This window comes from Engystomops pustulosus, chromosome 9 (assembly GCF_040894005.1).
Source record: "Engystomops pustulosus chromosome 9, aEngPut4.maternal, whole genome shotgun sequence".
Lineage (NCBI taxonomy): Eukaryota > Metazoa > Chordata > Amphibia > Anura > Leptodactylidae > Engystomops > Engystomops pustulosus.
This window is the reverse complement of record NC_092419.1, coordinates 80,622,107-80,648,655: the sequence shown is the minus strand read 5'-3', so window position 1 is coordinate 80,648,655 and position 26,549 is coordinate 80,622,107. Positions and strand designations below refer to the sequence as shown.

The following is a 26,549-nucleotide window of genomic DNA, read 5'->3' as shown; positions in this document are numbered from 1 at the left end:
CTTGAGGAAACGCTGCACTATCAGATTTAACACATGGGCCAGGCATGGCACATGTGTCAGTCTGCCGAGTTGCAGAGCCGCCACCAGGTTACGGCCGTTGTCACACACAACCATTCCCGGCTTGAGGTTCAGCGGTGCCAGCCACAGATCAGTCTGCGCCGTGATGCCCTGTAATAGCTCTTGGGCGGTGTGCCTTTTGTCGCCTAGGCTCAGCAGTTTGAGCACCGCCTGCTGTCGCTTAGCGACGGCACTGCTGCTGTGCCTAGAGCTACCGACTGATGGCGCCGTGCCCACGGATGGTAGTTCGGAGGAGGAGGTGGAGGAGGGGTGGGAGGAGGAGGAGGCATAGTAGGCCTGAAACACCTGGACCGAGGTAGGCCCCGCAATCCTCGGCGTCGGCAGTATATGAGCAGCCCCAGGGTCAGACTCGGTCCCAGCCTCCACCAAGTTAACCCAATGTGCCGTCAGCGATATATAGTGGCCCTGCCCGGCAGCACTCGTCCACGTGTCCGTGGTCAGGTGGACCTTGTCAGAAACGGCGTTGGTCAGGGCACGGATGATGTTGTCTGACACGTGCTGGTGCAGGGCTGGGACGGCACATCGGGAAAAGTAGTGGCGGCTGGGGACCGAATACCGAGGGGCGGCCGCCGCCATGAGGTTGCGAAAGGCCTCGGTCTCTACTAGCCTATAGGGCAGCATCTCCAGGCTAAGCAATCTGGAGATGTGCACATTAAGGGCTTGGGCGTGCGGGTGGGTTGCACTATATTTGCGTTTCCGCTCCAGCGTCTGGGGTATGGAGAGCTGAACGCTGGTGGATGCTGTGGAGGATCGTGGAGGCGACGATGGGGTTTTTGTGCCAGGGTCCTGGGCAGGGGGCTGACTAGCAGCTGACACAGGGGAAGGAGCAGTGGTGTGCACGGCCGGAGGTGAACGGGCTTGTTGCCACTGAGTGGGGTGCTTAGCATTCATATGCCTGCGCATACTGGTGGTAGTTAAGCTAGTAGTGGTGGAACCCCTGCTGAGCCTGGTTTGGCAAATGTTGCACACCACAGTCCGTCGGTCATCCGGTGTTTCCTTAAAGAACCTCCACACTTCTGAAGATCTAGCCCTCGCCGCAAGAGCCCTCACCACGGGAGCTTCACTAGTTGACAGTGGCGCTGATGCACCAGCTCTGGCCCTGCCTCTCCGTCTGGCCCCACCACTGCCTCTTCCAACCTGTTCAGGTCGAGGACTCTCCTCCGTCTCAGAAGCACTGTGTTCACCCGGCCTCTCAACCCAGCTTGGGTCTGTCACCTCATCATCCTCCGATCCCTCAGTCTGCTCCCCCCTCGGACTTCCTGCCCTGACAACAACTTCCCCACTGTCTGACAACCGTGTCTCCTCATCGTCGGACACCTCTTTACACACTTCCACTACGTCAAGAAGGTCATCATCACCCACAGACTGTGACTGGTGGAAAACCTGGGCATCGGAAAATTGCTCAGCAGCAACCGGACAAGTGGTTTGTGACTGTGGGAAGGGTCCAGAAAACAGTTCCTCAGAGTATGCCGGTTCAAATGCCAAATTTTCCTGGGAGGGGGCAGACTGGGGGGGAGGAGGCTGAGGTGCAGGAGCTGGAGGAGTGGCGATTTCGGTGACATGGGTGGACTGCGTGGAAGACTGACTGGTGGTGGACAAATTGCTCGAAGCATTGTCAGCAATCCACGACATCACCTGTTCGCACTGTTCTGGCCTCAACAGTGCTCTACCACGAGTCCCAGTAACTTCAGACATGAACCTAGGGAGTGTAGCTCTGCGGCGTTCCCCTGCTCCCTCATCAGCAGGTGGTGTCTCACCCCGCCCAGGACCACGGCCTCTGACCCCTGCAGTAGTTGGACGCCCACGTCCCCGCCCTCGTCCTCTACCCCTAGCCCTCGGGTTAAACATTTTTAAAATGAGAGTTATAACTTTATTTTTTTTTTTACTTTTTTTTGTTTTTTTTTGTGTTTTTTTTTTTTTTTGTGTTTTTTGTTTTTTTTTGAGTTTTTAAAACCAAACAATGCTATCCTATTGCTATGGCTATTTTCTAGCCAAGTATCAAAGGAAGCACAGTACTATGCCAGATGAGATGACACTGAGTTATTGCCTAATAGAAATCCAACCCCTACTGAATTTTGCCACTTCGGCCTTTGCTATGGATATGTGCGCCACTAAGCGCAGAACACAGCGGTCGCAAGTCCCACTACAAATTGCTCAGAATTGGCAAGTACATGCACTGCAGAAACTACAGCCACCAGCAGATCAACCAGAAATCAAATATATAGAACGCTACTGTAGGCTTCAAGATCAAGAAGCTGTTTGTATTCTCCTATGGCTATTTTCTAGCCAAGTATCAAAGGAAGCACAGTACTATGCCGGATGAGATGACACTGAGTTATTGCCTAATAGAAATCCAACCCCTACTGAATTTTGCCACTTCAGCCTTTGCTATGGATATGTGCGCCACTAAGCGCAGAACACAGCGGTCGCAAGTCTCACTACAAATTGCTCAGAATTGGCAAGTACATGCACTGCAGAAACTACAGCCACCAGCAGATCAACCAGAAATCAAATATATAGAACGCTACTGTAGGCTTCAAGAAGCTGTTTGTATTCTCCTATGGCTATTTTCTAGCCAAGTATCAAAGGAAGCACAGTACTATGCCGGATGAGATGACACTGAGTTATTGCCTAATAGAAATCCAACCCCTACTGAATTTTGCCACTTCGGCCTTTGCTATGGATATGTGCGCCACTAAGCGCAGAACACAGCGGTCGCAAGTCCCACTACAAATTGCTCAGAATTGGCAAGTACATGCACTGCAGAAACTACAGCCACCAGCAGATCAACCAGAAATCAAATATATAGAACGCTACTGTAGGCTTCAAGATCAAGAAGCTGTTTGTATTCTCCTATGGCTATTTTCTAGCCAAGTATCAAAGGAAGCACAGTACTATGCCGGATGAGATGACACTGAGTTATTGCCTAATAGAAATCCAACCCCTACTGAATTTTGCCACTTCAGCCTTTGCTATGGATATGTGCGCCACTAAGCGCAGAACACAGCGGTCGCAAGTCTCACTACAAATTGCTCAGAATTGGCAAGTACATGCACTGCAGAAACTACAGCCACCAGCAGATCAACCAGAAATCAAATATATAGAACGCTACTGTAGGCTTCAAGAAGCTGTTTGTATTCTCCTATGGCTATTTTCTAGCCAAGTATCAAAGGAAGCACAGTACTATGCCAGATGAGATGACACTGAGTTATTGCCTAATAGAAATCCAACCCCTACTGAATTTTGCCACTTCAGCCTTTGCTATGGATATGTGCGCCACTAAGCGCAGAACACAGCGGTCGCAAGTCTCACTACAAATTGCTCAGAATTGGCAAGTACATGCACTGCAGAAACTACAGCCACCAGCAGATCAACCAGAAATCAAATATATAGAACGCTACTGTAGGCTTCAAGAAGCTGTTTGTATTCTCCTATGGCTATTTTCTAGCCAAGTATCAAAGGAAGCACAGTACTATGCCAGATGAGATGACACTGAGTTATTGCCTAATAGAAATCCAACCCCTACTGAATTTTGCCACTTCAGCCTTTGCTATGGATATGTGCGCCACTAAGCGCAGAACACAGCGGTCTCAAGTCTCACTACAAATTGCTCAGAATTGGCAAGTACATGCACTGCAGAAACTACAGCCACCAGCAGATCAACCAGAAATCAAATATATAGAACGCTACTGTAGGCTTCAAGAAGCTGTTTGTATTCTCCTATGGCTATTTTCTAGCCAAGTATCAAAGGAAGCACAGTACTATGCCAGATGAGATGACACTGAGTTATTGCCTAATAGAAATCCAACCCCTACTGAATTTTCCCACTTCGGTCTTTGCTATGGATATGTGTGCCACTAAGAGCTAAACACAACGGTAGCAAGTCCCCCTGCTAATTCCTCACAAAATGGTAAAAGATGCAAATTAAAATAAAAAAAGTAGAACGTTATTGTAGCCCTAAGAAGGGCTGTTGGGTTCTTTGAGAATCACTCCTGCCTAACAGTAAGCTAATAGAACACCCTAACGCTTTCCCTGAGCAGCAGCAGCTCTCTCCCTAGCGGCATCCAGAGACAGAATGATCCGAGCAGCGCGGCCAGCGGCTAGTCTATCCCAGGGTCACCTGATCTGGCCAGCCAACCACTGCTATCGACGTGTAAGGGTACCACGTCATGCTGGGTGGAGTGCAGAGTCTCCTGGCTTGTGATTGGCTCTGTTTCTGGCCGCCAAAAAGCAAAACGGCGGGAGCTGCCATTTTCTCGAGCGGGCGAAGTATTCGTCCGAGTAACGAGCAGTTTCGAGTACCCTAATGCTCGACCGAGCATCAAGCTCGGACGAGCATGTTCGCTCATCTCTAGTTATTTGCCATTTACACTGTGACACAGACTAATGCACTGATATATAGAGAGGGATCTTCTCAGGGGTTATTATTGTAATTATTGAGACTATTATTATTATTATACATTTTATTATTTTTATTATTATGGAGATGATTATTAATAATGGTAAAAATAATAATAATCATCTCAATAATAATAATAATAATAATAATCTCCATAATAATAATAATAGTCTCAATAATTACAATAATCTGAGAAGATCCCTCCCTATATACCAAGGCAGTATATAGTCATAGTTCTTAGTTACCAAAATTCCCCACCTTGTTAACCTCTTAACGCTCAGCGTCCGATATATCGGACGCTGAGCGCAGTGACTTAGCGCTCAGCGTCCGATATATCGGACGCTGAGCTGATGCCGGTTCAGCTCAAGATCTGAGCCGAACCGGCATCGGGAAACACGGGGTGCCGGCTGTAACTAATAGCCGGCACCCCAGTGTAACACCCGCGATCGGAGTTGTCTCCGATCGCGGGTGCTTAACCCGTTAAATGCCGCGGTCAGCGCGACCGCGGCATCTAACTTGTATCTGGGGGATCTTTCCCCCACGATCGGCCCCCCCGAACCGTTTTCGGGGTGCGCCGATCGTTGCTATAGTAACTCTGGGGTCCGATCTGGACCCCAGAGTTACTAGCAAGAATTGCCAGTAAGATGGCGTCTGTGACGTCATCTTACTGGCACAGTGCCAGCCTATGCAAGTGTATAGGCTGACACTGATAATACTCTGCAATACATGAGTATTGCAGAATATTATCATGAAGAAGCAATCAGAAGATTGCTTCTTCATGTCCCATGGTATAAAAGTGAAAAAGTAAAAAAAAAAGTTATTCAATAAAAAAATAAAGTCATAAATCACTAAAAATGCCCCAAACCCCCAAAACATATAAAGAGACATATAACTCAAAAAAAAGTCTAAATCATAACACAAACCCCACATATATAGTATCACCGCGTCCGTAACAACCCGTAGAATAAAAGTAAATCATTATTGAACCCGCACGATAAACGCCGTAAAAAAAAACTGTTATAAACCCTCCAAAAATTATGATTTTTACCTTTTCAATCCCACAAAAAATGCTATAAAATGTGATCAAAAAACCATATGTACTGCGACATGATACTGGTGGAATGTACAACATGTCCCGCAAAAAACAAGCCATCAACCAGCTCCGTAGCCAAAAAAGTAACAAAGTTATGCCACTTGGAAGACGGCAATACATAAATGATAGATTTTTCCCCACATTAGGGTTTTGTTTGACAAATTTAGTAAAACGTAAGAAAATATATTCATGTTTGGTATCCCCGTAATCGTATCAACCCATAGAATAAAGATAACATGATTATTAGTCTATACGGTGAACACCAAAAAAAAAGAAGTAAAAAATCCAGTACAGAATTGATGCTTTTCTACTCCTGTCCTCAAAAAACGTTCCTAAATTTTCAACAATAGGTGATACAAACCCCAAAATGGTAACATTGGAAAAAGCATCTCATCCCGCAAAAAAAATGGCATCACATGGCCCCAATAACGAAAAAGCGAAAATTTTATAGCCTTCAAAAGGGGCCAATGAGGAAACTAAAATCCTGGCAGCTGCAGCGCCCTCCTTCCCTTCTGCACCTCGCTGTGCCCCCATAACACAAGTCACAGCCACATGTGGGGGGTCTTTGTACTCAGGAGAAATTGCATAACAAATTGTATGGTGGGTTTTCTCTTTTTATCTTTTGGAAATGTGTAAATTTTAGTGCTAAATGAACGTATAAGGGAACAATATGACCATTCTAAATTTCACCTCCATTTTGATTCAATTACTATGAAGATCTCAAGGGGTTAACAATCTTCGTAAAAGCTGTTTCTGATAGCTTGAGGGGTGCAGATTTGAAAATGGGTTGGTTATATAGGGGGTTTTGATGCTAAATATGTAAAATTTCATTCCAAACTGTATTTATCCCCAAAATAGTCAATTCTGAAAATCCGGAAAAGCGCTATTCTATTTGTAAGCCGCGTGACATCAAAATATATTATCCAGACATTTCAGAAATTATGAAAATGTAAAGTAGACAAATGGGAAATGTTATTCAGCAACTTATTTAGGTGGTAAATCGATCTGCCTGAAAACGCAATGATTTTGAATTTCGAAAATGGCAAATTTTTCCAAAAATTTATCATATTTTCTTTTTTTTTGTAAATAAATGCAAAACTTATCTGCCAAAATTTACCACTAAAATGAAGTACAACATGTGGGGAAAAAACAATCTCAGAATCGCTTTGATAAGTAACAGTGTTCAAAAGTTATAACCGTATAAAGAGACGCAAGTCAGAATCCAAAAAATCGGGCTGAGCCTTAAGCTACAAAATGGCTGCGTCCTTAAGGGGTTAATCACTGAGTTTTTGGCTCAGTTAGTTGAGGCGCTGTGTTATTATTGTACATGGACACTGCAGGTTCTGGGTTCAAATCCCAATGAGGATAATTTTTTTTTTTTATTGAGATGATTTTTATTATTTTAATATGGCTAAAATTTGGGGCGTGACCAGGGAGTGATTGGGGGTGCGGCTACGCGTGCCGCCATTTTGTCCCTCTTTCCTTTTCACAAATGTTGGGAGGTATGCTACACCCCCCATATGACTTCCATCTACACCCCCCATATCACTATCAACTACAGACACCCCCATATCACTACCAACTACAGACACCCCCATATCACTGCCATCTACAGACACCCCCATATCACTGCCATTTACAGACACCCCCATATCACTGCCATCTACAGACACCCCCATATCACTGCCATCTACAGACACCCCCCATATCACTGCCATCTACAGACACCCCCATATCACTGCCATCTACACCCCACATATCACTGCCATCTACACCCCCCATATCACTGCCATCTACCCCTATAACATTGCTGGCTACAGACACATATCAACCAAAATGCAGCCAATTGATTTTGTTATCCAGCCCAAATCAATATGGTGTGACCCCTACACTTCCTTCCTGTGGCCCCCAACACTTAATAATACAGTAGCTGCCCCACATATGTCATTCACTTCTTAACTGCAGCCAATCACTGGCCTCAGAGGTAATGTGTAACTGCATGTGACTGCTGAGGCCAGTGAGTGGCCGCGGAGGGGGATTAGGATGGATAAGTATAAGTGGCATGACGTTTCTATCCTCTACTACTGAAGTTTCCGAAATTCCCTGCAAACCCTCTAATATGATCCTTACACTGGATTCAAGACTTAAAGTTGTCATTGCCAGTTGGCATGTGAGATCACTGAGTCCAGTTCTGCAGCGTCATTATAGCGACGTCTCAGATGTCCAAAATCACAAAATTCCTGTCCCTCTTCTGAGCTTCTAATAGCCGTATTTACCAGTGTTCTGCAGTTATCATACTGTATCCTAGGTCAGGACTATAGGCTGTCCTGTAGAAGGCTACATATTGCAGAGACTGGTCCTATAACCCTCATGAATACAATGGACTCATAAATATTCACTGTATTTTCTCGTGACTTAATCTCAGAGCTGGTGGCTGGAGAATAGCTGCTAAAATGTCTCCCATACACTGCACACAGAAAGTGGAGGATTATTTGCTCTATGGGGCACATTTACTTACCCGGTCCAGTCGCGATCCCGTGGAGCATTGTCCGACGAGGATTCGGGTCTGCCGGGATTCACTAAGATCGTGCGCCTGATATCCAGCAGGTGTCGCTGCTGCACCGAGGTCCGCCGGAGTTCACCTTCTTCTTCCTGGTGCATGTGAGTGCTTGATCTTGCGACACAATGGGGGTCATTTACTAAGGGCCCGATTCGCGTTTTCCCGACGTGTTACCCGAATATTTCCGATTTGCGCCGATTGTACCTGAATTGCCCCGGGATTTTGGCGCACGCGATTGGATTGTGCATGCGCGCGCCGGAAACCGGGGGGCGTGGCCGACGGATTCGGAAAAACCGCCGCATTCAAGAACGGACCTGCACTCAGCCCGAGCCGGTGAACTCCAGTGCGTTCAGATGCTTTTCAGCGCAGCAGCGCCACCTGGTGGACGGCGGAGGAACTACCTTATTGAATCCCGGCCGGACCCGAATCCAGCGCAGAGAACGCGCCGCTAGATCGCGAATGGACCAGGTAAGTAAATCTGCCCCAATTAGTTTTTTAAATTCTGCGTTTTTTCCGAATCCGTTGGGTTGTCCAACGGCCACGCTCCCCGATTTCTGTTGTGTGAAAGCCGGCGCCGATGCGCCACAATCCAATCGCGTGCGCCAAAATCCCGGGGCAATTTGGCGCAAAACGGAAATATTCGGGAAACCCGATGAAAGTGCGGCGTTCGGACCCTCAGTAAATGAGCCCCTATAACTTTTCCTCACTCAGAAGCATTAGCTGGATAACATAGAACATAGAGAACTACTGACCTGTACGGATATAAAAAAAAAAGCACTTAGGGTGACATAGAAACTTACTATTTAGCTCCAGCCTTTGCCTGTGTCTCTCTCCTCCAATAATAATTCCTTTATTCATATAGCGCACACAGATCAGTCCCTGTCCCCAATGAGGCTCACAGTCTAATCAACCTACCAGTATGTTGTGGAGTGTGGGAGGAAACCGGAGGACCCGGAAGTTATCATCTAATATGACACCCTAGGCTTGATAGTGGTGCCTCTGCCCTTAAAATCAGGAAAACAATAAAATATCAAGGCATATGGACTCAACAATGTGCACTCAAAGTTGGGTCAACAAAATATGTGACCTAGAGTTGGGAGTCAACTTAGTCTGTGGCCCCAATGTGAGGTCAACCAGTCCACAAACTCAAACATTGGATTTAACAAGTTCCATGAACTCAACAAAGTGTATTCAACATAATTCATGAACTTAAGTTGGGGTCACTAAAGTGTGTGGACTCAAGGTGGGGTCTACTAAGTCTAAGAACTCAACAAAGTCGACTGAACACAATTCATGGACCAAAAGAGGGATCAAGGAGGTTTATGAACTCAAACCAGGGAAGACACAACATCATCAGAGCCCATGGACTAAACACGGTGGAATGAACTGAGTGTAACAACAGAGTTCTTGGATTCCACAAAGTGAACCTATCAAAGTGAATTCAAAGAAGTCCAATGAATTAAATGTATCCTTTCAGATTCAACTAAGATATGGAACTGAAGTCTCCCATTTGTCACTTTTGTTATATGACCCCATTATCCCTCTGACCTCATCCAGTATTTTAGACACACAAGTTTAACCCATAAGCTATAATGGGCTGACGGCCATTACTAATAGTGTGAATGGGCTATCTGCCAATGGAATGTGGATTCCAGGATTCTGGAAAGTAATAGGAACGGATCCATATCCGATGAACAGAAATGTACCTGATAATAGAGCACCTGTAGGGGCCACCAGGGGCATAACTACAGGGATAGCAGCCATAGCCTGTAGTAACAGGCTTATACTCGAGTCAATAGGTTTTCCCAGTTATTTGTGTTAAAATTAGGCACCTTGGCTTATACTTAGGGCGACTTATACTGGAGTATATACGGTACCTTTCCTTTGTGCATCCTCCAAAACCAACATAGGATAACCTTTTTCCCTTAACTTTGCTGACAATTCCTTTGCTTGAGCACAGTAAGTGGTGTTATCATTATTAAGCCCCCATAATAGAAAAAATTGGTTAAACGGATTTCCTTTTTAAGTATGTTCTGGATGGAAACTCCGGTAATGAAGTAATGTGTTTGATGCAATACATTTTCTAAAGCATTGTGTCTTAATTTTCATTTGTTTCCACTGTCACCAACACATCAAGGAATTCCAAAACAGAACCTCCAAATTATGCTGTAAAAAACATATTACTGTATATCCTTGAATATAAGTCGACCCGAGTATAAACCGAGGCACCTAATTTTACCACCAAAACTGGGAAAAACTATTGACTCGAGTATAGGCCGAGGGTGGGAAATGCATTGGTCACAGCCGCCCCAGTATGTAGCATGCCAGCCCCCTGTAGTATATAGCTTCCCAGCCCCCTGTAGTATATAGCTTCCCAGCCCCCTGTAGTATATAGCTTGCCAGCCCCCTCTTGTATATAGCTTGCCAGCCCCTTGTAGTATATAGCCTGCCCCCTGTAGTATATAGCCAGCCCCCTGTAGTATATAGAATGCCAGCCCTCTGTGGTATATAGCCTGCCAGCCCCTGTAGTATATAGCCTGCCAGCCCCCTGTAGTGTATAGCCTGCCAGCCACTGTAGTATATAACCTGCCAGCTCCTGTAGTGTATAGCCTGCCAGCCCCTGTAGTGTATAGCCTGCAAGCCCCCTGTAGTGTATAGCCTTTATTCACTTGTGCCGACTGTAGGTCCACGACAGCTCCATGCAGTGACCTAACAGTGTGCATGGAGCTGTCGCTGACCTGCAGCCGGTGCATGAAGATAGAAGAGAAGCCGCCCGGGGCGTCAGAATGGTAAGTACCCAGTTTATTTATTTTTTATATACCTGAGTATAAGCCGAGTGGGAATTTTCACCACAAAATTTCTGCTGAAAAGCTGGGCTTATACTCGAGTATATACGGTATATTGATTGGTTACATTTAAGAACTTTACAAAAATTTAAAAAATCCTTTTCTGTTCCCCTCCACACAAGAAACGTCCTCCATGTATCTAAAATATATCCTTATACACTTAAGAAATAGGTTAGACAATGAAAAAACAAGCTCCTCTTCCAAAGCAGCCAAGACGAAGTTGGTAAAAGCACCTGCTACTGGAGCGTCCATTTACCTGGACATACCAATTGTCGTTAAAGGTGAAGGCAGTGGGGAAGATTTATGAGAAGTGTCTGAGGTAAAACTGCTCTAGTTGACCTTGAAAACCAATCAGAGTTTAGCTTTCACTTTATAAACAGCTGTAGGGAAATCAAAGCTGAGCTCTGATTGGTTGCCATGGGCAACTAGAACAGTTCTGCTCTCAGACACTTCTGATAAATCGCCCCCTTTGTGCATTAACACACACTTCCAATCCTCACCCACAAAATCCACAAACGCCAAATCCTTACCCTTGTTTGCAAGGACACCTAATTGTTGTCGTATATTCGTATATATAAAAGCTTTTGACATCAATTGATGCCAGTTAAAAACTTTCCTGGCATTCGATGTTTTCTAAAGCTATGAAAAATGCATTGGTGTCTTTTATGTATGACGATATGTCTTTTAGGAGGGGACGTAGTACCCAATCTAAGTACAGGCAGTCCCCGGGTTACATACAAGATAGGGTCTGTAGGTTTGTTCTTAAGTTGAATTTGTATGTAAGTCGGAACTGTATATTTTATCATTGTAATCCCAGCCAGAACTTTTTTGGTCTCTGTGACAATTGGATTTTAAAAATGTTGGGTTGTCATAAGAATCAGGATTAATAATAAATCTTCATTACAGACACATGTAATAACTGTTACAGCTGATTGTTGTAGCCTAGGACTAAAGTACAATAAATTACCAATATCCAGAGGTCCGTTTGTAACTAGGGGTCGTATTTAAGTCGAGTGTTCTTAAGTAGGGGACTGCCTGTATTTGAACAAAGGTTCTGTAACTGACCCTATTCCTGCCACAATGGAGCAGGTTGTCTCCAGACCTTCTGTAGGTGCTGTCCCTCTTGTTTCTCTATGTAAGTGTCCTGCGGTGTGTGGGATAAGATGGTCGGGTAAATTAAAGTTCTCTTTTATATCTTTTATCAACCGTAAATGGTCATTTTGGAGAATCTCCTGTATACAGGATGGCCTCTGTCTGTGAAGGTTGCAAAAGAAAATTTAGGGATGAGATATTCTAAATTCTGTGGAGGGGGATACTGGGGATGAGATTAGTTCTGTGGTTATTAATGGCCATAAGTACATTCTATTACCGAAGTACATAAGGAAGGTATTTTAGGTAGAGGAAGTTGTGGGGAGATGTTATGAGCTAGTAGAAGTTGGGGAAGAGGACGGTTTTTGTGTAGTTATTGTCCTATATCTGGACAGCTGGATGCCGATAATACACCAGATTTTTAATTGTTGTTGAAGAAAGGTGGTTTATTAATAGTAATGATTGGAATTTCCCATTCCTCCCAATTGTTATGGGAATAAAGAATGTTTGCAGCTATCAGATACTGTTTTGAGGAAAAGTGTTTGTTGATTTTGTATCCACTCTATGTGCCCTATGGATTGGGTATATTGAGTATGTCCATCCCTGATATTGTCTTGTCTATTGACTGTATGTCCTGCTTCACCTAACCAAGAGTACTCCAAGAGGTAGTGACCTGGAAATCCTACATTCAACAAATGAAATGAGTGCAGTAGTATAAAGTGTGTACAAAAATGTGATCAGATACAAAAGTGAAAATTGAGTTTTATTTCATAATTTATACTCATTTATTTAACAATTTTGTAACTTTTCAAGTCAATAATAATCAAAAACCAACGCCTACAAACATGAGTTGATTATAAATAATTATATCATTCATTTATAGGATAACAACATATCCCACAGCATTGTATAGAGATTACCATCACTCAAATCAGACCCTGTCCACTAAGAATCGGGGTTCAAATTTCATCTAAGTCAATCAGTCTGGTGGTTTCATTCCCTTCTCCATATATACAATTAACTAAATTCCCATTTTAGACTAATATTGTTATAAATACAGTTTGCCCCTGAGGTGCTAATTCACCGCTTCCACTACAACCGTTAGGCTTCATATACACTGACATATGGTTGTATGAGCGAAGCCGGGCGAGCATACGGGAAGCGCGCAGGAGAGGAAGCAGGTTGGGCGCAGCTCACCACTTCATTCTCCATAGAGATACACGACCGTACAAACAGGGAACATAGAACATGTTCTATCTTTGTCCCATTTACGGTGAAGTACAGTGCTACACATATGCAGAACCATACTGCTGCCGGGCTGCTATTGCTGTTTATGGGGAGTATGTTTTTGCCGTAACCTTTTGGCCGTATATACGTCCCCACAACGGCAGTTTGAATGAAGCCTAAGTTCTGGTGAAATCCCCAACCACTAGAGTAGTGGACTCCAGCACCACAGGGAGGCCCATTCTAATGAAGACAGTGGGGGTCATTTACTAAGGGCCCGATTCGCGTTTTCCCGACAAGTTACCCGTATATTTCCGATTTGCGCCGATTGTACCTGAATTGCCCCGGGATTTTGGCGCACGCGATCGGATAGTGGCGCATCGGCGCTGGCATGCATGCGACGGAAATCGGGGGGGGGTGTGGCCAAGCGAAAACCCGACAGATTCGGAAAAACCGCCGCATTTAAAAACCGAACATTCCACTAGTGTTGCGTTCATAACACGACGTTAGCACACAGGGGGCTGGCCTCGGCTCAATCTCATATGCGTTTCCAGGGAACACATACGATTGTTAACCAGGCCCCGGAGTTTTATATTGTTCAAATGCAACACCCCGGGGTATGGTTATCGATCGCAGGCATTTCCCAGGAAAAGCACATACGATTGGCCCATGATTGTGCACTAGTGCCGAGTTATGAACCAAACACGAGCAGAACGTGTGACCACAGCCTAAGTTCTGGTGAAATCCCCAACCACTAGTGTAGTGGACTCCAGCACCACAGGGAGGCCCATTCTAATGAAGACAATGTCCTCCGCCCAATTCCATAACATTGAGGGGCCACTCAAAGAAAGGGGCAGTCGAGCCGGAGCTGCAGACGGTTGTCTTCATTCCGTACTACAGATTACATTTTAGCCTAGTCCATTACACAATGTAAAAATGTATAATTTAGCAAAATGTTCTTAAATCTGGAAACACATCTAATTCTCTAAATGACCATTTTAGTCATATATTGTTGTAAATACAGTTCGCCCCTAAGGTGCTATTTCACCTCGTCCACTACAACCGTTAGGCCGCGGTCACACATTCCACTAGTGTTGCGTTCATAACACGACGTTAGCACACAGGGGGATGGCCTCGGCTCAATCTTATATGCGTTTCCAGGGAACACATACGATTGTTAACCAGGCCCCAGAGTTTTGTATTGTTCAAATGCAACACCCCGGGGTATGGTTATCGATCGCAGGCATTTCCCAGGAAAAGCATATATGATTGGCCCACAATTGTGCACTAGTGCCGAGTTATGAACCAAACACGAGCGGAACGTGTGACCACAGCCTAAGTTCTGGTGAAATCCCCAACCACTAGAGTAGTGGACTCCAGCACCACAGGGAGGCCCATTCTAATGAAGACAATGTCCTCCGCCCAATTCCATAGCATTGAGGGGCCACTCAAAGAAAGGGGCAGTCGAGCCGGAGCCGCAAACGGTTGTCTTCATCCTGTACTACATATTACATTTTGGTCTAGTCCATTACACAATGTAAAAATGTATAATTTAGCAAAATGTTCTTAAATCTGGGAACACATCTAATTCACTAAATGATCAATTTAGTCATATATTGTTGTAAATACAGTTCGCCCCTAAGGTGCTATTTCACCCCGTCCACTACAACCGTTAGGCCGCGGTCACACATTCCACTAGAGTTGCGTTCATAACACGACGTTAGCACACAGGGGGATGGCCTTGGCTCAATCTCACATGCGTTTCCAGGGAACACATACGATTGTTAACCAGGCCCCGGAGTTTTGTATTGTTCAAATGCAACACCCCGGGGTATGATTATCGATTGCAGGCATTTCCCAGGAAAAGCACATACGATTGGCCCATGATTGTGCACTAGTGCCGAGTTATGAACCAAACATGAGCAGAACGTTTGGCCACAGCCTAAGTTCTGGTGAAATCCCCAACCACTAGCGTAGTGGACTCCAGCACCACAGGGAGGCCCATTCTAATGGAGACAATGTCCTCCACCCAATTCCATAACATTGAGGGGCCACTCAAAGAAAGAGGCAGTCGAGCCGGAGCCGCAGACGGTTGTCTCCATCCTGTACTACAGATTACATTTTGGTCTAGTCCATTACACAATGTAAACATTTATAATTTAGCAAAATGTTCTTAAATCTGGGAACACATCTAATTCACTAAATGATCAATTTAGTGATATATTGTTGTAAATTCAGTTCGCCCCTAAGGTGCTATTTCACCCCGTCCACTACAACCGTTAGGCCGCGGTCACACATTCCACTAGTGTTGCGTTCATAACACGACGTTAGCACACAGGGGGATGGCCTTGGCTCAATCTCACATGCGTTTCCAGGGAACACATACGATTGTTAACCAGGCCCCGGAGTTTTGTATTGTTCAAATGCAACACCCCGGGGTATGGTTATCGATCGCAGGCATTTCCCAGGAAAAGCATATATGATTGGCCCACAATTGTGCACTAGTGCCGAGTTATGAACCAAACACGAGCGGAACGTGTGACCACAGCCTAAGTTCTGGTGAAATCCCCAACCACTAGAGTAGTGGACTCCAGCACCACAGGGAGGCCCATTCTAATGAAGACAATGTCCTCCGCCCAATTCCATAGCATTGAGGGGCCACTCAAAGAAAGGGGCAGTCGAGCCGGAGCCGCAAACGGTTGTCTTCATCCTGTACTACATATTACATTTTGGTCTAGTCCATTACACAATGTAAAAATGTATAATTTAGCAAAATGTTCTTAAATCTGGGAACACATCTAATTCACTAAATGATCAATTTAGTCATATATTGTTGTAAATACAGTTCGCCCCTAAGGTGCTATTTCACCCCGTCCACTACAACCGTTAGGCCGCGGTCACACATTCCACTAGAGTTGCGTTCATAACACGACGTTAGCACACAGGGGGATGGCCTTGGCTCAATCTCACATGCGTTTCCAGGGAACACATACGATTGTTAACCAGGCCCCGGAGTTTTGTATTGTTCAAATGCAACACCCCGGGGTATGATTATCGATTGCAGGCATTTCCCAGGAAAAGCACATACGATTGGCCCATGATTGTGCACTAGTGCCGAGTTATGAACCAAACATGAGCAGAACGTTTGGCCACAGCCTAAGTTCTGGTGAAATCTTCAACCACTAGCGTAGTGGACTCCAGCACCACAGGGAGGCCCATTCTAATGGAGACAATGTCCTCCACCCAATTCCATAACATTGAGGGGCCACTCAAAGAAAGAGGCAGTCGAGCCGGAGCCGCAGACGGTTGTCTCCATCCTGTACTACAGATTACATTTTGGTCTAGTCCATTACACAATGTAAACATTTATAATTTAGCAAAATGTTCTTAAATCTGGGAACACATCTAATTCACTAAATGATCAATTTAGTGATATATTGTTGTAAATTCAGTTCGCCCCTAAGGTGCTATTTCACCCCGTCCACTACAACCGTTAGGCCGCGGTCACACATTCCACTAGTGTTGCGTTCATAACACGACGTTAGCACACAGGGGGATGGCCTTGGCTCAATCTCACATGCGTTTCCAGGGAACACATACGATTGTTAACCAGGCCCCGGAGTTTTGTATTGTTCAAATGCAACACCCCGGGGTATGATTATCGATTGCAGGCATTTCCCAGGAAAAGCATACATACGATTGGCCCATGATTGTGCACTAGTGCCGAGTTATGAACCAAACACGAGCAGAACGTGTGGCCACAGCCTAAGTTCTGGTGAAATCCCCAACCACTAGCGTAGTGGATTCCAGCACCACAGGGAGGCCCATTCTAATGGAGACAATGTCCTCCACCCAATTCCAGAACATTGAGGGGCCACTCAAAGAAAGGGGCAGTGGAGCTGAAGCCGCAGACGGTTGTCTCCATCCTGTACTACAGATTACATTTTGGTCTAGTCCATTACACAATGTAAAAATGTATAATTTAGCAAAATGTTCTTAAATCTGGGAACGCATCTAATTCTCTAAATGACCATTTTAGTCATATATTGTTGTAAATACAGTTCGTCCCTAAGGTGCTATTTCACCTCGTCCACTACAACCGTTAGGCCGCGGTCACACATTCCACTAGTGTTGCGTTCATAACACGACGTTAGCACACAGGGGGATGGCCTCGGCTTAATATTATATGCGTTTCCAGGGAACACATACGATTGTTAACCAGGCCCCAGAGTTTTGTATTGTTCAAATGCAACACCCCGGGGTATGGTTATCGATCGCAGGCATTTCCCAGGAAAAGCATATATGATTGGCCCATGATTGTGCACTAGTGCCGAGTTATGAACCAAACACGAGTGGAACGTGTGACCACAGCCTAAGTTCTGGTGAAATCCCCAACCACTAGAGTAGTGGACTCCAGCACCACAGGGAGGCCCATTCTAATGAAGACAATGTCCTCCGCCCAATTCCATAACATTGAGGGGCCACTCAAAGAAAGGGGCAGTCGAGCCGGAGCCGCAGACGGTTGTCTTCATCCTGTACTACAGATTACATTTTGGTCTAGTCCATTACACAATGTAAAAATGTATAATTTAGCAAAATGTTCTTAAATCTGGGAACACATCTAATTCACTAAATGATCAATTTAGTCATATATTGTTGTAAATACAGTTCGCCCCTAAGGTGCTATTTCACCTCGTCCACTACAACCGTTAGGCCGCGGTCACACATTCCACTAGTGTTGCGTTCATAACACGACGTTAGCACACAGGGGGATGGCCTTGGCTCAATCTCACATGCGTTTCCAGGGAACACATACGATTGTTAACCAGGCCCCGGAGTTTTGTATTGTTCAAATGCAACACCCCGGGGTATGATTATCGATTGCAGGCATTTCCCAGGAAAAACATACATACGATTGGCCCACGATTGTGCACTAGTGCCGAGTTATGAACCAAACACGAGCAGAACGTGTGGCCACAGCCTAAGTTCTGGTGAAATCCCCAACCTCTAGCGTAGTGGACTCCAGCACCACAGGGAGGCCCATTCTAATGGAGACAATGTCCTCCACCCAATTCCAGAACATTGAGGGGCCACTCAAAGAAAGAGGCAGTCGAGCCGGAGCCGCAGACGGTTGTCTCCATCCTGTACTACAGATTACATTTTGGTCTAGTCCATTACACAATGTAAACATTTATAATTTAGCAAAGTGTTCTTAAATCTGGGAACACATCTAATTCACTAAATGATCAATTTAGTCATATATTCTTGTAAATACAGTTCGCCCCTAAGGTGCTATTTCACCTCGTCCACTACAACCGTTAGGCCGCGGTCACACATTCCACTAGTGTTGCGTTCATAACACGACGTTAGCACACAGGGGGGTGGCCTCGGCTCAATCTCACATGCGTTTCCAGGGAACACATACGATTGTTAACCAGGCCCCGGAGTTTTGTATTGTTCAAATGCAACACCCCGGGGTATGATTATCGATTGCAGGCATTTTCCAGGAAAAGCATACATACAATTGGCCCACGATTGTGCACTAGTGCCGAGTTATGAACCAAACACGAGCAGAACGTGTGGCCACAGCCTAAGTTCTGGTGAAATCCCCAACCACTAGCGTAGTGGACTCCAGCACCACAGGGAGGCCCATTCTAATGGAGACAATGTCCTCCGCCCAATTCCAGAACATTGAGGGGCCACTCAAAGAAAGGGGCAGTCGAGCCGGAGCTGCAGACGGTTGTCTCCATCCTGTACTACAGATTACATTTTGGTCTAGTCCATTACACAATGTAAACATTTATAATTTAGCAAAATGTTCTTAAATCTGGGAACACATCTAATTCACTAAATGACCATTTTAGTCATATATTGTTGAAAATACAGTTCGCCCCTAAGGTGCTATTTCACCTCGTCCACTACAACCGTTAGGCCGCGGTCACACATTCCACTAGTGTTGCGTTCATAACACGACGTTAGCACACAGGGGGATGGCCTTGGCTCAATCTCACATGCGTTTCCAGGGAACACATACGATTGTTAACCAGGCCCCGGAGTTTTGTATTGTTCAAATGCAACACCCCGGGGTATGATTATCGATTGCAGGCATTTCCCAGGAAAAGCATACATACGATTGGCCCATGATTGTGCACTAGTGCCGAGTTATGAACCAAACACGAGCAGAACGTGTGGCCACAGCCTAAGTTCTGGTGAAATCCCCAACCACTAGCGTAGTGGATTCCAGCACCACAGGGAGGCCCATTCTAATGGAGACAATGTCCTCCACCCAATTCCAGAACATTGAGGGGCCACTCAAAGAAAGGGGCAGTGGAGCTGAAGCCGCAGACGGTTGTCTCCATCCTGTACTACAGATTACATTTTGGTCTAGTCCATTACACAATGTAAAAATGTATAATTTAGCAAAATGTTCTTAAATCTGGGAACGCATCTAATTCTCTAAATGACCATTTTAGTCATATATTGTTGTAAATACAGTTCGTCCCTAAGGTGCTATTTCACCTCGTCCACTACAACCGTTAGGCCGCGGTCACACATTCCACTAGTGTTGCGTTCATAACACGACGTTAGCACACAGGGGGATGGCCTCGGCTTAATATTATATGCGTTTCCAGGGAACACATACGATTGTTAACCAGGCCCCAGAGTTTTGTATTGTTCAAATGCAACACCCCGGGGTATGGTTATCGATCGCAGGCATTTCCCAGGAAAAGCATATATGATTGGCCCATGATTGTGCACTAGTGCCGAGTTATGAACCAAACACGAGTGGAACGTGTGACCACAGCCTAAGTTCTGGTGAAATCCCCAACCACTAGAGTAGTGGACTCCAGCACCACAGGGAGGCCCATTCTAATGAAGACAATGTCCTCCGCCCAATTCCATAACATTGAGGGGCCACTCAAAGAAAGGGGCAGTCGAGCCGGAGCCGCAGACGGTTGTCTTCATCCTGTACTACAGATTACATTTTGGTCTAGTCCATTACACAATGTAAAAATGTATAATTTAGCAAAATGTTCTTAAATCTGGGAACACATCTAATTCACTAAATGATCAATTTAGTCATATATTGTTGTAAATACAGTTCGCCCCTAAGGTGCTATTTCACCTCGTCCACTACAACCGTTAGGCCGCGGTCACACATTCCACTAGTGTTGCGTTCATAACACGACGTTAGCACACAGGGGGATGGCCTTGGCTCAATCTCACATGCGTTTCCAGGGAACACATACGATTGTTAACCAGGCCCCGGAGTTTTGTATTGTTCAAATGCAACACCCCGGGGTATGATTATCGATTGCAGGCATTTCCCAGGAAAAACATACATACGATTGGCCCACGATTGTGCACTAGTGCCGAGTTATGAACCAAACACGAGCAGAACGTGTGGCCACAGCCTAAGTTCTGGTGAAATCCCCAACCTCTAGCGTAGTGGACTCCAGCACCACAGGGAGGCCCATTCTAATGGAGACAATGTCCTCCACCCAATTCCAGAACATTGAGGGGCCACTCAAAGAAAGAGGCAGTCGAGCCGGAGCCGCAGACGGTTGTCTCCATCCTGTACTACAGATTACATTTTGGTCTAGTCCATTACACAATGTAAACATTTATAATTTAGCAAAGTGTTCTTAAATCTGGGAACACATCTAATTCACTAAATGATCAATTTAGTCATATATTCTTGTAAATACAGTTCGCCCCTAAGGTGCTATTTCACCTCGTCCACTACAACCGTTAGGCCGCGGTCACACATTCCACTAGTGTTGCGTTCATAACACGACGTTAGCACACAGGGGGGTGGCCTCGGCTCAATCTCACATGCGTTTCCAGGGAACACATACGATTGTTAACCAGGCCCCGGAGTTTTGTATTGTTCAAATGCAACACCCCGGGGTATGATTATCGATTGCAGGCATTTTCCAGGAAAAGCATACATACAATTGGCCCACGATTGTGCACTAGTGCCGAGTTATGAACCAAACACGAGCAGAACGTGTGGCCACAGCCTAAGTTCTGGTGAAATCCCCAACCACTAGCGTAGTGGACTCCAGCACCACAGGGAGGCCCATTCTAATGGAGACAATGTCCTCCGCCCAATTCCAGAACATTGAGGGGCCACTCAAAGAAAGGGGCAGTCGAGCCGGAGCTGCAGACGGTTGTCTCCATCCTGTACTACAGATTACATTTTGGTCTAGTCCATTACACAATGTAAACATTTATAATTTAGCAAAATGTTCTTAAATCTGGGAACACATCTAATTCACTAAATGACCATTTTAGTCATATATTGTTGAAAATACAGTTCGCCCCTAAGGTGCTATTTCACCTCGTCCACTACAACCGTTAGGCCGCGGTCACACATTCCACTAGTGTTGCGTTCATAACACGACGTTAGCACACAGGGGGCTGGCCTCGGCTCAATCTCATATGCGTTTCCAGGGAACGTATACGATTATAAATCAGGCCCCAGAGTTTTGTATTGTTCAAATGCAACACCCCAGGGTATGGTTGTCGATCGCAGGCATTTCCCAGGAAAAGCACATACGATTGGCCCACTATTGTGCACTAGTACCGAGTTATGAACCAAACATGAGCGGAACGCGTGACTGCAGCCTAAGTTCTGGTGAAATCCCCAACCACTAGAGTAGTGGACTCCAGCACCACAGGGAGGCCCATTCTAATGGAGACAATGTCCTCCACCCAATTCCAGAACATTGAGGAGCCACTCAAAGAAAGGGGCAGTCGAGCCGGAGCCGCAGACGGTTGTCTCCATCCTGTACTACATATTACATTTTGGTCTAGTCCATTACACAATGTAAACATTTATAATTTAGAAAAATGTTCTTAAATCTGGGAACACATCTAATTCACTAAATGACCATTTTAGTCATATATTGTTGAAAATACAGTTCGCCCCTAAGGTGCTATTTCACCTCGTCCACTACAACCGTTAGGCCGCGGTCACACATGCCACTAGTGTTGCGTTCATAATGCGACATGAGCACACAGGGGGATGGCCTCGGCTCAATCTCATATGCGTTTCCAGGGAACGTATACGATTGTTAACCCGGCCCGGAGTTTTGTATTGTTCAAATGCAACACCCCGGGGTATGGTTATCGATCGCAGGCATTTCCCAGGAAAAGCATACATACGATTGGCCCACGATTGTGCACTAGTGCCGAGTTATGAACCAAACACGAGCGGAATGTGTGACCACAGCCTAAGTTCTGGTGAAATCCCCAACCACTAGCGTAGTGGACTCCAGCACCACAGGGAGGCCCATTCTAATGGAGACAATGTCCTCCACCCAATTCCAGAACATTGATGGGCCACTCAAAGAAAGGGGCAGTCGAGCCGGAGCTGCAGACGGTTGTCTCCATCCTGTACTACATATTATATTTTGTTCTAGTCCATTACACAATGTAAAAATGTATCATTTAGCAAAATGTTCTTAAATCTGGGAACACATCTAATGACCATTTTAGTCATATATTGTTGTAAATACAGTTCGCCCCTAAGGTGCTATTTCACCTCGTCCACTACAACCGTTAGGCCGCGGTCACACATTCCACTAGTGTTGCGTTCATAACACGACGTTAGCACACAGGGGGCTGGCCTCGGCTCAATCTCATATGCGTTTCCAGGGAACACATACGATTGTTAACCAGGCCCCGGAGTTTTATATTGTTCAAATGCAACACCCCGGGGTATGGTTATCGATCGCAGGCATTTCCCAGGAAAAGCATACATACGATTGGCCCATGATTGTGCACTAGTGCCGAGTTATGAACCAAACACGAGCGGAATTCGTGACCGCAGCCTAAGTTCTGGTGAAATCCCCAACCACTAGCGTAGTGGACTCCAGCACCACAGGGAGGCCCATTCTAATGAAGACAATGTCCTCCACCCAATTCCAGAACATTGAGGGGCCACTCAAAGAAAGGGGCAGTCGAGCCGGAGCCGCAGACGGTTGTCTCCATCCTGTACTACAGATTACATTTTTGTGTACTACATTACACAATGTTAGAACTAATTATCTAGCAAAGCGTTTCTAAACCTGTGGACTTAACTAAATTAACATTTTAGTCATCTTTGTAAATACATCTTAAATTATTTTACGTAGTCCCCTATAAGGTGCCTTTCCTGAAATAAACATTGATGACCTTTTTTTGTTGGAATAAAGGCAATTTTTTGGGGTCCGACACTATCAGTGCAGTGATATGTTTTTGACCCCCAACAAGTCGACATTTATGGCCTATCCATCATATGTAAGGTAATTAATGTTCAGATCTGGAAAACTTCATGAAAATACTATTACATAACAATTTATCTGCTGTGTAAGAATGTTGTCATATAAAACCATTTGCACATGTACCAAATCCACCAGGTAATCTACAGAGCCACCAGTATAGAGGAATTCTCAGGTGCAAGTGCTGTGCCACCTCTATCCTGAATATAACTGAAGCCCAACTCTCCTTGCCCTCCATCTTCTTCTCTAACCTCACATCCCACCTTTAAGTGCCACACATTGGGGTTCTGATGAATATGAGTTTCAGATCATTCCCAAAGAGAATATGGCACAACCAGTAGCTGAGAACACCTTGGTGACAGGGCATGATTTAAGTAGGGTAATCTCTAATAATACTTATGTCTTTTGCTGTCATCATCGTTGAGTGGAGAAGCATTACTGCAGAATTTGAGTCCATGGTTTCCCTTGGGTCCATTGCAGAGGCTCAGGAGTCTGGCGTCAAGAGTGTAGAAGAACTCTGAGGATCAAATTGAGGTTTGCAGGTCTTTAGTGATGTGGGGAGTCTTGAAGGTCTTGTGCAGGTCCTCAGTGATGAGGGGAGTCTAGAAGGTCTTGTGCAGGTCTTCAGTGATGAGGGGAGTCTTGAAGGTCTTGTGCAGGTCTTCAGTGATGCGGGGAGTCTTGAAGGTCTTGTGCAGGTCTTCGGAGATGAGGGGAGTCTTGAAGGTCTTGTGCAGGTCTTCAGTGATGAGGGTAGTCTTCAAGGTCTTCAGTGATGAGGGGAGTCTTCAAGGTCTTCAGTGATGAGAGGAGTCTTCAAGGTCTTCAGTGATGAGAGGAGTCTTCAAGGTCTTTGTGCAGGTCTTCAGTGATGAGGGGAGTCTTCAAGGTCTTTGTGCAGGTCCTCAGTGATGAGGGGAGTCTTCAAGGTCTTGTGCAGGTCTTCTGCGATGAGTGTAGTCTAGAAGGCCATATTTGGGTCTCAGTGATAAAAGTAGCTTTCTTCATATGGGAGGTGAGGATTCTGTAAACTCTCCTTTCATACTTTACAGCACATCGTAGCACAGGGCATCGGCAAAGATCTGTGAATGAATGATATAGAAGATCTAAACTTTTGCGTTTCATGGGAAACACATATGTGTTTTGGGCAAACCCCCTCCCACACTTGCAGCACCGCACTGTTCCATACACAGGAAAAAGAAAGGACATGTCCCATCTTTCCCAGTGTTACGGCCCATAAGCCATGCATTGCTATGGAGAGGGGAGGGGTCATCGGACGTTCGTGTAAATACATCGGCGCTGCGGAGAGCAGCAGGGGATGAGCGCCACTCACCCCCGCCCTTCTCCATAGGAGAATATACAGGGCACGTAAAAATACGTAAAAAGAAAAGACATGTCCTATCATTCTAGGGCTATGGAGCGGTACGGTGCCGCACGTATGCTGCACTGTACCACTCCCGTAAAGGGCCGTGAGCCCATAGAAGTGTATAAACATCCCCCATACGTTCGTGTGAATGTAGCCTTAAAATATATTATTACTACATGAGCATTACCATAACCTCCCACCATTTATACTCACAATTTCCTAATAATTGCTAGCCTGCAACTGGACATCCCACCTGAGACTGTTTTACACTAAATTCCCCATGGACCTTTATAGATGGGTGAATGAGTGCACCAAATTGCCCTTGCACCTCACTGGCCAATATCAGTAGAATGTGGCTGCATAATCATGCGTCTAATTGGTTGGTTCCAGGTGATTGTGACCTCATCATCTTGCTTCTAACTGGGCAACATCAGTTGAATTTGGCTGATTGGTTGTCATGGGCAACTAGAACAGTTCTAGAACACTTCTGATAAATCTCCCCCAGTGAGCTTGTCAGTGAAGCATTTAGTGGTAAATAACATCAAAATAAAGTCATTTATGTTAAAGTTTGTAGTCTGGTACCTTCAGAAGCCCAGCCCTATATTGGCTTTACCGACATTGTACCCCTACCCACCGATCCCCACAGACACCAGGACAGTGTTCCTACCCTATCAACACCTGGCAAAGAGACTCTGTTCTTACCCATTGTCCACCAGTGGCAGCTGAACTGTGTCCTATCCCACATATGTAGCAGCAGTGTCCCACTATAATCCCTCCTTCTAATGGCCTTATAAGAACAGAAAAAACTTTAAAAAAACAAAAAATTGTCACTGACCTCTGAGTCTGAAGTATTTTCGCTTTTTAGCTGATGTCTTCTCTGTCTTTTTCTGTTGCTCCTCTAGACATCTTCGGGACTTCAGGTCATCAGGTCATCGGGTCATTGGGTCTTCAAGCTTTAACACCTCTGGCTGGACTGAACCTACTGCCTGAGTGCACTGGCTTTTATACCCAGTGGGCGGGACTGCTCTATCTTGCTCCTGATTGGTTAGTGACTTCTTTATCTGGCTCCTCATTGGTCAATATCAGTAGAATGTGGCTGCCTAATCTTGCTTCTGATTGGTTGGTTCTAGGTGATTGTGACTTCATAATCTTCAAATGCTACCAGTTATTTTAATATGAAGCTTTTCAGTGAAGCATTTAGTGATAAAAAATATCAAAATAAAGGAATTTCTGTTAAAGAGGTTTTCCCACCAAGCAAGTTAGGCCCTATCTACAGTAATGAGATCCCCACAAATCATGAGAATGGAGGTCTGACAGGGTCCCAGGTACCTCCAACAGACGGCTGCGCATGTCATGCACGGCCATCTGCTTCATTAATCTTGGGAAGCGACGAGGGCCCCAGGTACCTCCGATGGACCCTCCCATTCTTGTGATCTGTGGGGGTCTCATCACTCAGCACTCCTAAAAAATCCTCCTTTATTTGATTGTAAAACATTTGTCAACACGGTAGGGCAGCTCGTCCAGGCAGTCATCCAGCCCCAACTCCTGACCCCTGTACGCTCTGCCCACTCCAAGAATTGTGTGTCCCAGCCCTGATTCCTAACACCCATCAACAACTTGCATGTC

The 26,549-nt window shown here is 45.4% G+C and overlaps 1 long non-coding RNA gene across 1 annotated transcript; it reads right to left on the bottom strand.

The window, feature by feature from the left end:
* Window positions 1-12,802: 12,802 nt before the first annotated feature.
* Window positions 12,803-26,339, bottom strand: LOC140076890 (uncharacterized). The gene is made up of 2 exons (XR_011849672.1): window positions 25,759-26,339; window positions 12,803-24,639 (listed from the first exon to the last, which is right to left on the bottom strand). It is a non-coding gene; the product is annotated as an uncharacterized lncRNA (long non-coding RNA).
* Between the last annotated feature and the right edge of the window lie 210 nt (window positions 26,340-26,549).